The sequence below is a fragment of the Hesperophylax consimilis genome, chromosome 9 (genome assembly GCF_061612785.1).
Source record: "Hesperophylax consimilis isolate HC1 chromosome 9, BYU_Hcon_1.0, whole genome shotgun sequence".
Taxonomy (NCBI): Eukaryota; Metazoa; Arthropoda; class Insecta; order Trichoptera; family Limnephilidae; genus Hesperophylax; species Hesperophylax consimilis.
In genome coordinates this window covers 6,269,082-6,283,957 of record NC_142844.1, presented here as the reverse complement: position 1 = coordinate 6,283,957, position 14,876 = coordinate 6,269,082, and the positions used below count along the sequence as shown (strand labels likewise).

The 14,876-nt window shown below is 33.2% G+C and overlaps 1 pseudogene across 1 annotated transcript in view; it reads left to right on the top strand.

The window, feature by feature from the left end:
* The window catches only part of LOC149420846 (pyrokinin-1 receptor pseudogene), a 634,598-nt pseudogene extending 623,632 nt beyond the window's left edge, over window positions 1-10,966 (top strand). Inside the window, exon 4 of the transcript XR_016302596.1 lies at window positions 10,784-10,966. The product of XR_016302596.1 is annotated as a pyrokinin-1 receptor pseudogene (transcript). The remainder of the gene's footprint in view (window positions 1-10,783) is intronic.
* Window positions 10,967-14,876: the final 3,910 nt, after the last annotated feature.

The following is a 14,876-nucleotide window of genomic DNA, read 5'->3' as shown; positions in this document are numbered from 1 at the left end:
ATATTATGATATATTATATTATGATATATTATAGGTTTAGATTATGATATATTATAGGTTAGATTAGGATAGGTTAGGTTAGGTTGGATTATTATAGGATAGGTTAGGATAGGTTAGGTTAGGTTAGGTTGGGTTATTATAGGATAGTTTATTATAGTATAGGTTAGGTTGGATTATTATACGATAGGTTACGATAGGTTAGGTTAGGTTAGGTTAGGTTATTATAGGATAGGTTATTATAGGATAGGTTGTTATAGGATAGGTTGTTATAGGATAGGTTAGGTTGGATTATTATACGATAGGTTAGGATAGGTTAGGTTAGGTTAGGTCGGGTTATTATAGGATAGGTTAGGATAGGTTAGGTTAGGTTAGGTTGGGTTATTATAGGATAGGTTACTATTGTATAGGTTGTTATAGGATAGGTTAGGTTGGATTATTATACGATAGGTTAGGTTAGGTTAGGTTGGATTATTATAGGATATGTTAGGGTAGGTTTGATTATTATAGGATACGTTAGGTTAGTATAGGTTAGGTTGGGTTATTATTGGTAAGGATAGGTTAGGTTATTATAGGTTAGGCTATTAACATATAAAAAAACCTTCCCTTAGTACGTTAATTTTAATAAATAACGGGTTTTTTATTTACTATATTTTTTATGTTTAAATAAATTAACACATCATTTAAAAAAAATGTTTTTCATTGTCTATGAAATAAAAAACTATGTTTGTGTTTTTTAATTGTTATGTTGGCAGTGCCCTACACTACGTAAAAACAAACACGAACTATACGAGAACTCGGTGTGTCAAAATGGTGCGCGAATTGGAAAATTTTCTCGTAAATTATTATTTACGTAAATAATATTAAATATTAATATTTTTCAAAATCGTAAATGCAAAAAGTTGTTGTTTATTGTCATTCGGATGAATCAAATGACTTTTTATTTTTAAATGCGTTTTTAAAACGGTAGTCGTAGGTTAATATTTATCTTATAATTTATTGATAATGAAGAAGGCTTTTTTAATAAATATATTTTTTTTTTTTTACGTTTTCAAAAGGAATGGATTTTTATTTTTTTCTCCAGGCTCCGCCGCCCTCATAGCATCGATAAAAGCAATCAAGCCCTCTTGATGTAATTTTTCCACGAAAATAATAATAATCCATTTACTATGCACGGTGTCCGGAAACTCGTAGTATAAACGAAAAGCTGGTGTATGTACAACACTTAGAGAACACGAAAAAACTTTATTTTTCGAGCTGAGCGTTTGAGTTTTTTTTCTTATTTTCGGTAACTAAAGGATTAACAAACTTTTTTAGTCGGTTATATGCTTCGACGCATTTAAAAAATACGTTAAACAGCTAATATTCACACCCTATCGATTGATTTTTTTCAAATTTGGCATGAAAAATTCTAGCTTCGGACATTATTTACTTGAAAACGAAAACTCAAATAAAAAAAAGTAAAAGAACTAATCGACTTCAAATGTGATATAGATCAATTTATTTACTTATTTTATTTTAGTCATACACTGTGGCATTTTGTACAGTTTCTAAGATACATAAAAAAATATCAAAATGACGTTGCGGTCTGAACACTCTGAACAGCGAACAGTGATTGGTAGCCGATTTTCAACAAATTCCACTGTCGAAAGGATGATAGAGATATTGAAGGAAGTCTAAATGCAGAAAACTCCGTTAACGGATGACTGAACGCGGTTGGCGCTAAAAAAAATTGTCCAAAGAAATTCTCCAGGCGCCACCGCGTAACACCTAAGTAAGTAAAAGAGTTTAAATCTGTAGCAGATCTGCAGTTTTTTTCATGGGCATAAAAGCCCTGGATGGAGCAAATCGAAAACAATGAGCCGTGCCATTTATGCAAAATCGCATCAATGCTCCATCCAGGGCTTGTAGGTTAGGGTGTGTCAATTATTTCAACTTTTGAAATCAGAAACGCCTGATGTCTCAAAAGTTGCGTCTTACAAAGAAAATGAGAACTACATTTAAAATTATTTTTTTAAAAATGGTTATTAGCTCGCTAAAATGCATTGAAAAACAGAAAAAAAACCTAAAACATGTATTTTTAAATAATGGTAATTAATATTTTCCTCACAATGATTTAACCTTTTAACGTTTGTTAATTATTAAAAACTGCGTATAGTTGACAAAAATTAAATAAAAAAATCAATTTTATTAATGCAAGTAAATCTACAAGAATTCCGAAATTAACAAAAAAGTGGTAAAAATCCACTAAAACGTCTTCCATTGCCATTTAGTTTGCTTTAATTTTCAATTATTGGACTTGGTTTGATATTTGAAGACTCAAATGAACATCTCCCATTTCCTTTCGTCTGCTCCACCACCTCCTTCTCCTACCACTGTACCCCTACTCCTGCCACAATAAGATGTTTGTTTTTTGTCCAGTTTAAGTTGTTCTTTCCAACAGTTTTTCAGATTCTGACGAGGAACCAGCGCTAAGTGAAGATCATCAATCTGCAGTGGCTCATGATACATTATCTCCTCGAAATATAATTCGAAGATGAAGAATCCCTTGACGAAGTTATTTCAAATTTGTGATCGATACGGCGTATCACACAGAGCAGCAGCTGCCATTGCTTCTGCGGTTTTACAATATGTAAATGAAGCTGGTCCGTCTTCCGCTATAGATCATAGTAGATTACGAATAACTAGAAAGTAAACTAGAGATATGTTATTAAATAGCCGTAAACTGACAAAAAATATCGAAAGTTTATTTTTCGATGGGCGCAAGGACAAAACAATGTTTATTATCAAGAAAGGAAGTAAATTTTATCGACGAATAAAAGTTGAAGAACACATAACGCTTGTGCAGGAGCCAGGATCAGTGTATCTCGGACACGCTACGCCATCATCTGGTACTGCTAAAGACAGCGAAAATGCCATATGTTCTCTTTTGGAAGAGGAAAATAGTCAAATGGAGAAAATTGGTGCAGTTGGTTGTGACGGAAGAAATACAAACACTGGCCGGAAAAATGGAATCATTTCAAGATTGGAACAGAGACTTGGAAAGCCATTGCAATGGCTTATCTGCCAGCTGCACGCCAATAAACTACCATTGCGACATCTGCTATCTTCATTAGATGGACCGACTAGCGGACCTGTAGCTTTCTCGGGACCAATCGGAAGAAACTTAAACATGAAAATTATTCGGTTTTTTCCCATTCAATCATCCATACCGGAAAATATAACAGAAAAATTAAGCACGGACCAAAATTATTTATATAATATGTGTCTGGCTGTGTCAAAAGGTATGATAACTGCAGATTTGGCAAGGAAACAACCAGGGAAAATGTCTCATGCCAGGTGGCTAACAACTGCAAACAGAATATTACGGCTATATGTTGCAACGGAAAACCCAACAGAAAATTTGCTGATATTGGCCACCTTTATTATGAGAGTATATGCTCCAACATAGTTTACCATAAAGTGCAATAGTTCTTGTATAGATGGAGCCCGTAATCTCTGGAAAATGGTTAGCATTTCCAGATATCTTTCAGCAGAATTGAAAGCTATTGTCGACCCCGTGATTCAGAGGAACGCATATTTTGGACACCCGGAAAACATTATTATATCAATGTTAACCGATGACAATAAATGTATAAGGGAGCTTGGATGTAGAAGGATAATTAAATATAAGGCCCTTCAAACTTCAGGAGTGAGAGAGTTCATAATTCCAAAAATTAATTTCAACTGCAATAGCTACATAGAATTAATTGACTGGCAGGCCACAAATTTAATTCTGACACAACCTCCACTCCTGAGCAACGTAAAAACGGAAATTACTTAAATTGTGTGATGAAGGAAATGTAAATTTTTTTTCCTAAATTTCCTTGCCACACACAATTAGTGGAAAGGTGTGTGAAGTTGACCACAGAGGCGTCTTCTTCTGTTGCTGGTTACAATGCTAGAAAGGTTATATTTACGCCAAGCAACATTCAAGAAAAATAATGCCAAATTTTAATTCTATGCAAGATTTTAAATAATTACTGTTTTAACAATATGTTATCATTCAATTTTGAGCATTCATTATTTTTTATTCGTTGTATTTTGGTCAAAAATGTTGTTGTACGTTATTGTTTAGTATCTTGAATTTAACCATAAAAAGTGTTATTTTCCCCTTTTATATTTTTAACAAACACATCACATATGTATAAAAAAATATTTATTTTTCGTTCTTTGTACTGCAGTTATGGAAATAAAATTAAGTGTGCTACAAAATATAAAATATGGACCCATTGTTTTATTTTTTTCCCAAATCACGAAATCAAATTTTTTTCAAAACTTCCGGCCATTTTAGCGAGCTAATAGTGAACACCATTTTCATTTATTTTTACGTTTTCGAATAGCTACAGATCATACGCAACTTTTGAGACCCCAGGCGTTTAAAAATAAGGCAATTTTTTTTCTCTCTATGGAGAGCGACACACGCTATTGTAGGTTCATGCTTTTTTCTGCCTTGATCTTAGACCATTTTTTTAAAATTATTATTCTACAGGAAAATTAAGAAAGGTTTATTTTTTCTTGCGACCACTCTATATTTTGCTTTTTAAACTTTACAATCTAACTACAGCTTTTTTCGGTCTCTTAATGAATTGTTTTCAAAAACAGTTTGCTTCTGTAAAATTTATAGTTCAAAAATTTTAAAATAAATGTTTGGTATTTTTTTATAATATTTTAAGTTAAAACTTTTTTAATTTCAAATAATTAGTATTTAATGCACCCGTTTGTAAAAATTTACAAACATTTGTAAATTTATCCAAAAGTCACTTAATATACAACCGTCTCTGCTCACGCTTAGGAACCAACTGAATAATGTATTTGTGAACATGTAGTTTTTGCATATTTGCACATTTCTTTTTACATATTCAAGTAGTGTGACACTTAAAAGTTTTTTTTTTCTACTTAAATTTTTGAAAACCACTTAATTCGGGTTTTATCTTAATTCCGTCCACAGTGCGACGTCTGGCTGACGGGCGGGCTGAGTAAGCTGCGATAATGGATGGATTTTCCAACATTTATTACATTATCCTTGCTTGATCGATATGTGCACTTATGTGATAACTTCAACATGTATGGGTATTTAGTCCAGCAGCATCGTTAAGAGAGTATAATGAAAAGTCTTGTACATAGCAAAAGCACTCAGTCATCAAAACATACGATTTTTGAGTAATTACAAACTACATTACCGTTTTGCAATCTGACAATCTAATAATAACAAATTGTTCAATTTTTTTTAATATATTTTTTCGAACCTCAACCAAAACCATTAACATCACATAATATACCCATGTAACTTTGAGATTTTTTTTTCACTAAGCCCACACAGGAGGCCTTGAGGAAAACATTGTTTCCTCAAGACCCAAGTCAACTTTTGGGACGCCGGTATTTTTAACAAAATTAAACACACAAAGTTCTGGGAATAAGAAAGGTACGAGAGGTGCGGTGCAAGACGATGGGTCAAGAGAGACCAGTTGGAGGGGTCAAAGGGTCTCCCTAATCTAGCCCATCCCAATCCGGCAAGCCACGCAGCTGATAGGCTGGCGCATCTTGTACACACCTCACCTAATAAACCCAGGCACACCTGCTAAATAACCAAACGTATCGAACCACTTTGAGTGACCTACGACAGAGATGTTGGTTATCCAATAAATGTTACCCGAGGCGGCGGTACCCTAACTCACCTCCCAAATTGACTGAGATGGGTTAAAATTCGGTGTTCAAAAGCCAGCGATGCTAAAAATTACTAAGGCATAATAGAAAAAGCTTATTTTGTAATGTGAATTCCGAACTGCCCGAAGAAATTGGTGATATTGCTATAGCAGCTCGTAATTCACCTTTGTATTATGGTCTTGCAGTTATTTCAGCAGCTTTCTGTCCAATTTGATCACCTTTGAGTAAAAAGCCACTTTACGCAGAAGCCGAAAAAAATACGTATAATTATGAAAAAACGAAATTTTGTGGTAGCGTGCGCAAAATCCTTAATTAAATTAAATATGGCAATTCATTTTGCAACAGTTCGCCGAGTGACGCCACGATTTGAAAATATTGAAGGGTATCGGAAATATAATACGTAATATTGGTACGATAATTTAAGTTAGGATAAGGACAGGCAAATTTGCCATTCCATCCATTCTAGAATACGGTATAATTACTTGTGGGGGGAAGCAACAAACTCAGCTAAGCTCATATGGAAAGTCCACAAAAAACTGCCATAAAGACAATACGTACCTTAAAAAAAACATAGATTGACCGACACTGACCAAATATTCACCATGTTTGACGTACGAGACAAAAACCAAATTTACATAAAACACTACTTACATTGTTGACCCAAAAACTAAATTTAAACAAACAAACTAACATTAACTGTCCATATCCATTAATTGGATGAGAGTACATGCAAAACATAAAAACTCTAATACCAGGCAATAAAATATATAGATTAAAGAACAAAAAAGGCTATATGTATTACAAAATAAATTTTAAATAAAGTAAACTTATCACACACAACCTGTTTTTATTTTGTTTTATTACATTTCTTAATATTTCATTTAAATTCGTTGAATTAAACAAATTGAATAAAAATATGATTTAAGATTTTCACGGCCAAAAGTATTTTTGTTATTTGTTTTTGGGGTGTTATGCCGTGTTGCGCTAACTCCTTCTTCAGCCAACGTTTCGGACAACATTGCAGTGTCCATCATCAGGGCAGATGTGTTATTTGAGGTTGTGTTAAAATGTGAGCTTATGTATGAGGTTGTGATACCGTGTTGCCAGCTCCAACCCTCTGAGCTAACATTAAGGCCACGTCCGCACAGGCAGGCGGCTTGCTTAGCGCCTAGAGCCTAGTGGCTTGCATTCTGGCTACTTGCTAGGATACACGGTGTCCGCACTGAAGGTGGTTTGCGTGGTGGGTCGCTAGGTGTCTTGGTCATTTGCTTGTCGTCTAGTTGACGAGATGTCACTTTCAAAAATAGCTCTAAAACTGCTACTTACAGAAAATTCATCTTTAAAATATACCATTTCACGGCCTTATCCATCATGTTGGGTTCATGACATAAATAAGTCACGGTCAAGTCATGGGCAGTTTAATGTTCTGTATAAATAATTGCGTAATTTTGACGAAAAATTTTACCAGTCCAGCCCAGAGAATCATTTGATATACTTCTTAGTATACATAATCCAACGCCATAACCATAATTAACGTCTCATTGTAAAAAAAATTATGACATAATAATAATTTTTTTTTTTTAAGACAACTACATTTTTATGAAGTTCATTAACTGGATTCCACAGAGGTTCTCTTTTAAAAACAGATGTAATTAATATTTCGTCCATTTTTCTCTTCAAAAATGCCTCGCGCCTAGTGGCAAAAAACCAACACGTTCGTTCACTTCGATACCCGCAAAGCGACTAGCATAGCGACTAGCTAGACGCCAAGCGCGCAGTGCGGTCAGTCGCGAGTGTTCTAGAACGTTTGTTTTACTAAGCTACTCGCTAGGTGACTCGCTAGACTCTAGGCGCTAAGCAAGCCGCCTGCCTGTGCGGACGTGGCCTAACGTATCATTTTTTTATTTAAAGTGGTTTTCTTCGTTTAGCTCTGGTGTATCCGTCAATTACCGGATACCAAGAACTATTGAGCTTAGCTCCATCGTCTCTATTAATGTTTACGGGATTTTTATGAATTTCAATGGCTTCCGTAATCAGCCGTGCTCTATAAGTAATAAACACGGCATAACACCCCAAAAACAAATAACAAAAAAAAATTAAATAAATTTCAAAACAGTCCGTCTTATTACGTAAATAATTTGTAACATAAAATTGTGAAATGGGGGCCTCAGCCCCCAGTGAAGATCAAATTACTAAATAATATTTTATGCAAAATTACTTCTGACAATAATAATAATAATTTTTGGCCAATTTATATAGCGCCGTTTTTGTGAAAAATTATCCCAATAATATTTATTAACTAATAAATACTAAAACTACTGACTTAAAACCAGTTCCTTGAATCTAAGACTTATATGTTTCGAATAAGACCTATAACTACTGTCTTCATGACATATGTGTAGAAACTTACAGCTAAAATAACTTATATAATATAATACTTAAATTTAAAAATTACTCGATAAATACTCTTTCTAATTTTACTAGCGCCAGAAGAATAAGGAAGTTCTACAACATTAGAATTATTTCGTAATTAATTTAAGAATACGGGTGCAAAATGCGCCTCGTATATATCTTAAGCGATTGAAGTGAATAAATTAAATTAATCGGCGATCTTCTCCGCATTTAGATTATTCTTCTGCCAACAATTAAACCGATTGACGTGTTATTATCCCACTGATATTGTCCATCGTCCATTGGTAGGCAAGTCAATAGCATTTTGATTTTATCATGAGTAGTTGAACGGAATCGCTAGAGAATTTATGTGTGCATCAACAATTGCAGTAAACGAAAATGAAAAAAAATGCAATTTTTGCATAGAATGACGGATTTTATGGAAATTACTGTAAAAAAGTGTGTTTTTAGTTCGGATCTAAATTCTGTTGGGATACTTGATACATCTATAAATACATCTCAATTCAAAGAAAGTTTATTGAAAACCGAATACTCCGAATGCACGATCACCAAACTCAGTGTTCGGGTATATCATTAAAAAATTGAATATAAGATTAGTCGAACGGTACGACATAAAATACTTTCCTGAGGTCGAGGAGGAGTAAGGATGTGGAAAAGGAAAGTAACTTGCAATTCAAAGCTGGGCATCAAACATGACTAAAGGAATTACAAGCAACATTTCAATCCTGAAACGTGATTTTTCAGCAGCTAATTCATTCATTGAACTACATATTAAAATACAATTAGTAAATAAATTTAGTTTAGTCAATGGCTTATGATGATTCCAAAATTGTAAATTATTCAAAGTGAAAATCTCAAATTACATCATTTATTTTTTATTCCTTTTGAGAGGTAATATTATTTTTTTACATATCTTACATGATTAACAGATTTCGCAGTCTACAGTTTTTTAATCATTATGTTCTTTCCTAATGTAAGCTGGTACTTGTGCTTAGGAAAGGAGTACTCGTAATATAAGATGAATAAAAAATCTGTTCTTACAGTGATAACAAAATTTAAAAATAAAATTGAAATTTTTAAGCTAAGGACAGACAAATTTGACCGGTCTGTGGTTGAGTTGACATCCCGTTTGGGTCCTACCCAGGCGTTGTGTGTTCAATTTCTCGGCAACACAAGCAAAATTTTCCACTTACTGTGGTTGTATTGGGACAGTTAAAAATATTGTATTGGTTATTCGTATCCTGGGAATGTTTGTCTTTCTTTTATTAATTAAAAAAGTAAGCATAGGAATACAGACTACAAACAGAATAAAATTTATTTTTTTAAATTACGAAAGTACGTGTATAATAAAACAACTGTTTTGATAAACATCGTTTATAAATTTCTTAGCGATATAAATTATAAGCTCAAAATGCCAATCCAATACATAAATTATGTCAGTTTGATAAATCAATTGCATCTATAACGCTGACTGACAAGAGAATTCTTTCAGACCTGGTTGTATTACACAAAGAACAACTTGATTGATAGCCCTGCCATCGTCACCACTAATAAATTCCATTTAGCGACAAGAAACACAAGACAAAATGTAACATTCTTCTAATTTTTACTAATGGGCATTGCCTCAAATTTCCGGTTCAGTATGGTGGCCGTTTTAATGGTTCAATAAAAAAATTCAAATGTAAACACGGCCTGTATATTCCAAATTTTACTCTCATTGTCATATAGATCCATGATATTGGAAGAATACAAAATAAATTCTTACGTTTTCTAAGTTTTGAAAACTTTTTCAAATGATATGGAAATACTTGAATTGTCAGAGAATAAGATTTTCACTGACTTGGTATTTGTATATAAAATTCTAAATGATGCATTTGATTGTCCAGAATTGCTTGCAATAGTAAGCTTTCGGATTCCACTGAGTTTTAGTAGAAGGCAGGATTTATTTCAGTCCGGACATTCTGGGACTAACTACCATGTGCATTCATCTCTGCCCAGAATACTAATGTAGGGAAATAATTATACCGAGTCAGTGGACATTTATCACTAAACAAATACAAAATGTTGTCACTGAACCAGTTCAGTAATGTATAATAACTATGTATAAGTATTAACTATGTATTATGTATGAATATGTTTCAACCATGTATAATGCATAATTGCTTTCCATTTGTAAAAGTCTCTAAAAATTGCATTAATAAATAAATAAACTAATAATTTGATAATTGTAATCGAGATAGTAACGTTTCTTTGGATATATTGAATAATTCCTTATTTGAATTTAAAAATGTTTTAATATATATATGGTTAATAATTATACATTAGTTATTTAGGTATTGAACACATAATTTCTTTATTCTATTGTATTTAAGAAACCGTTGTTTTGCTACACCCTGTACTTACAAATCTTATGAGTTCAGGGGAAATTTTGGTTTGGATTTATTATCAGTTATAAATAAGGAAAATTTTAAAATATATTTTTGGACGTGAGGTCTACTGTTCACAAAACTTATTAGTAAATAATAATACAATTATAAATATTTTGTTAAATTTCTACTTGCTTTTTAGATATTTTATCTTATATTATTGATTTGTAAATAAATTTGAAATTTATTTTAGCGAACAATTTGAAGGCGTGATTTATAGAATCGCAGGCTTTTCTGTTCAGGAAACAGTTGCGAGTTGGTTCGGCCGGAGCGGGGCCGGCGGTGAGACGGGGCCGGGCTGCGAGTACGCTGTGCTTGCGAGGACCGCACATCGACACGCTGGACTCGGAGTCACAGGACAAGACAGCACCGATTATTCTGGTAAATCACTCAAATTAATTCTTGCCCTGCATGTTTACCAGTAAGTGTGGTATTTTCTACCACTCGATGTTGATGTGTTTTTCTTTGTTTTTAAATAAAGTTTTTTTGTACACTTTCTATACATTTTTTGTATTTCTATTCTCGCATGAGAAAAATGAGGGATCACTTAACCCCTGGAGCATACTGATATTGTGTCGTCAAGTTACTTTAATTTAATGATCTGTCAGATTCATGATTTATTAAGAAATATTACCGGATATATTAGATTTAAAACGAACATATGGAATTGAAAATATACGAGTGTAGATTTGTTTTAAATTACAATATTTTCTTAGCGATTGTTTTTTTCTTGCAAACTGTAAAAAAAAAATACCAGTTCATATAAAGAAAATAATTATTAGAACCGCATTATAAAGGTTGTTGCTTTTTCACTATATTTTCGTTTCATATAAAAAAAAAATTAAATTGACCAACTAGGCAAATGTTTCGCAAATATGTAAACAATGCCTGTCGATGACTTTTTGGAATATTTGGAAGTGTCTGGGATAAGCCTTTAAATTTAAATACAAAGCGTGTTGTCGCCACTTTCTTACGTTGCTTAAATCATATATATCACAGTAATGCAAAAGGAGATAGAACTATTTTTATGAGTCCATCTCAGTTTGTGCAGTAAAGTACACAAAAGTTATCTAATTTTATCGATGTACCGTGTGGACTAAAAGCCGCAAAAATGCCGTTGTGATTAAATTTCCCGTTACCAAGTTAAAAAAAACTTCGTCCTGATTTCAAGGAAACAAACCAAAATTTAAAAAAAACATAAATATAATGCGAGTTTCTGGTAACCAAACAAAACTAAGGCTATTTCAAACAACATGAATGGCGGTCCTTCGCCAGGGCGAAACTGACAGTTTTTTCCCCTCTGGGTTACATTAATTTCACTGTTAAAAAGTTGTAAAAACAGGTTTATGATATGTTTGTTTATTAAAATGCCTTGTTACATGTAAAAAGAAGAATCTGAAATCTCTTAATAACTTTGTTTTGGTATTAAGATAAAACTTAATAAAGTTGTTTTCAATCTCATTCTTGTGTTGGTTGACTGTTTACATTTTGGGCGTGTTGGTAAGTGAAGCTTAAAAACTTAAAAAATACATGAAAAGGATATCTCAATGAGACCTATTGTCAGCGCTATTGGTGCACCTTGCCACAAACTTTCATAATAACTTTCGAGATAACTGCAGATGCAAACCAGAAAAACTATATAGTGGATTGAGAATTCCACAGATCTGACCAGTACGCTTGCGAAGGTTTAGACTCAAGAAGGAGATATTTTTGTCAGTTTTGACGTAGTATCTCTTTTCACTAACGTGCCTCTAGAAGACATGACAATGCCCAGTGAGTTATATATGAAGAGGAAATTTGTAACGCTTTATGAATACTGCCTCAAAAGGTGACACTTTGAATTCCGGGGTGAAATTTTTGAGCAGGTAGAAGGATTATCGCCATTTCTGGCCAACTTTTTTTGTAGATAAATTTAAAAAGGTGTCACTCGATACAGCTTCGGCTGTTCCTAAAGTATGGTGGCGATGTCTTCACCGATTAGTCTTATAGAATAGAGACATCGAATAAATTACTGAACCATCTCAATTCACTAAACAGCCAAATTAAAGGATATGGAAAATCAAAATAAATTCCTACATTTTTTAGATTTGAAGGTTCTGCGAAAAGGTGATGGTATTTTAGAGCACATCTTGTATAGAAAACATACTAATACAAATTGGTAACTAAATTTAGTATTTGCATCATCATCCAGAGCAGAAAACAGGACTTCAATAGGTTGGTGACCTGCGAATATGCAAATAACCTAAAAATGAATAGGTGCTCTTCAAGCTAAACAATGCGTTACATAAAAACGGTTACCCCGCGAGACATAAAAAAATTAAAAACCAATTAAAAAGAAAGTCAAACGTTTACGGGTTATGAATAACCTGATAGTATTTGAAAATCTCCTACATTACCACAGCAAGCGGAAAATGTTTCTTGTGTGGTGACGGAGGACTTAGCTAGCCGAGGAGTTGAACACACCACGCCTGAGTGGAACTCAAACGCTATGTCAACTCAGCCACCGATCGGTCAATCGAATATTAATCAAATAAAACCACTAGAACCAAATCTACTCCAAACGAAGATGGAACTGAACAAGAGTCAAAAGGTTGCGCTTTCTTGCCTTATGAACACGATGTGACCGACAGAAAGGCTAGGATACTGATAAAAGAAAGCATCAAGACTGTCTTCGGAACACCTACAAAAATACAAGACCTTCGAAGGTCTGTAAAAACCAAGTTTCTTCTTGAGACAGATGGATTTTTTAAATTTAGATATTCCGGATGTTACAAGGTGAAGTTCCTGAGGTCCTGGGAAGACCCAAAATGCATTGAACACACGTGGTTAATAAGAACGACGGAGCTTTTCGTTCTTTATTATCATTCAAACCTGCTATGTAACGTTAGTTGTCATCCTAGTTACGAGAAGGATAATAAAGTTGACAAGTGTTCTGAGAATTTTCAGGAGTAATAATAATGTTATAATTAGGTTTTATGTAGCGAAAAAAATATGTAAAACCTTTGTTAAAATAATATCTCAATTATTTTGACAAAGGCTTTGCATCTTAGGTAATCCAAGAAAGGTTTGCATAGTGATTGTGAAAAAAGTTGATATTCCAAAATTACTCGATTTTTAATGAGCAGGGAAATATATTATGTAAATTAAATATTTTAGTCAGGTCTGTTTTATGTTTAGGTATACAGGGTCTCCAGGGGTAAAGTGCGCTAACTTAGCGAGGTGATTCTACATAATGGTAGAAGTAAAAAGATGAATGATTTTTTTTTTGAATTCCAATTATCATTTTCCAAACAAAGATATTTTTCTATTGCAGAATATTTATTTTCCCATACAGAAAATTCAATTTTTTACCTAAAAACAACCTTAAAACATTGGAATTTCAAAAATAATATTTTAAAAAATTTTCTTCTAAAATCGTGTAGAATGACACCCCAAAGTTAGCGCACTTTATCCCCGGATACCCTGCATGTTAATATTAACTTTTCTACAGAATATCACAATAATTTATCATTTTTTTACAAAGTTTGTAAAGGTCACAATTTTGTATCGGTAAATTTATTATTTTAGTGTCGGATGACACATACATATGTGTTACAGTATCTGAATCTTTCTCATCGGTCTTAATAATTATTTTTAAAGGACAATTTTCCTTCCGCGACATTTACAAAATGTTTTAAACATCCTTAGTAAGATCATTAGACCCGTTCAACGCATTGTTTAAACTCATCCCCTTTTATAATTTCACAAAATCTGAATAAGAGTATTCAAAGTTTGTGGAAAAAATATTTTAGTTATTTCTTTGACCAAAAGATAATTAATTTTATCATGGTATTGTTTTAAAAAGCTGTTCTGTTAGATTCATTAGTGAGTTTCATGTTCTTGAATTGTTTCATGATAATATTATTTTTTGGCATTATTGGATTTTATATTTTTATCTTCAAAACATTGTAGATGGAAAATAAATTACCCTCAAAAAGCTGGTAGAAAAGTTTTATTCAACAAATATTTCACTATGGGAATATTTCGAGGTAGAGTTAGTGGTTTAGTTGCGAAGTTTACTTCAAATTTCCTAAACTTCGATAAAAAGGAAGATACTAGGCAGGTATTCAATACTGAATACAAAAATAATATTGCAGTACACTCAACAGCATTACTGATTCATATTTGGGGATCTTGTAGTGAAACAATTAAAGATAATGTTGTGTCGTGTCACAGCGTTTATTTTGAGTCAGTAGAGTCGCGCAGTTGGGAGATGACTCTGGACCGATGAGGACGACACCAGGTGTAGATGGCGATGACGGCGATGGAGTGGTCGAGGCGGTGTTCAGTGAGTCG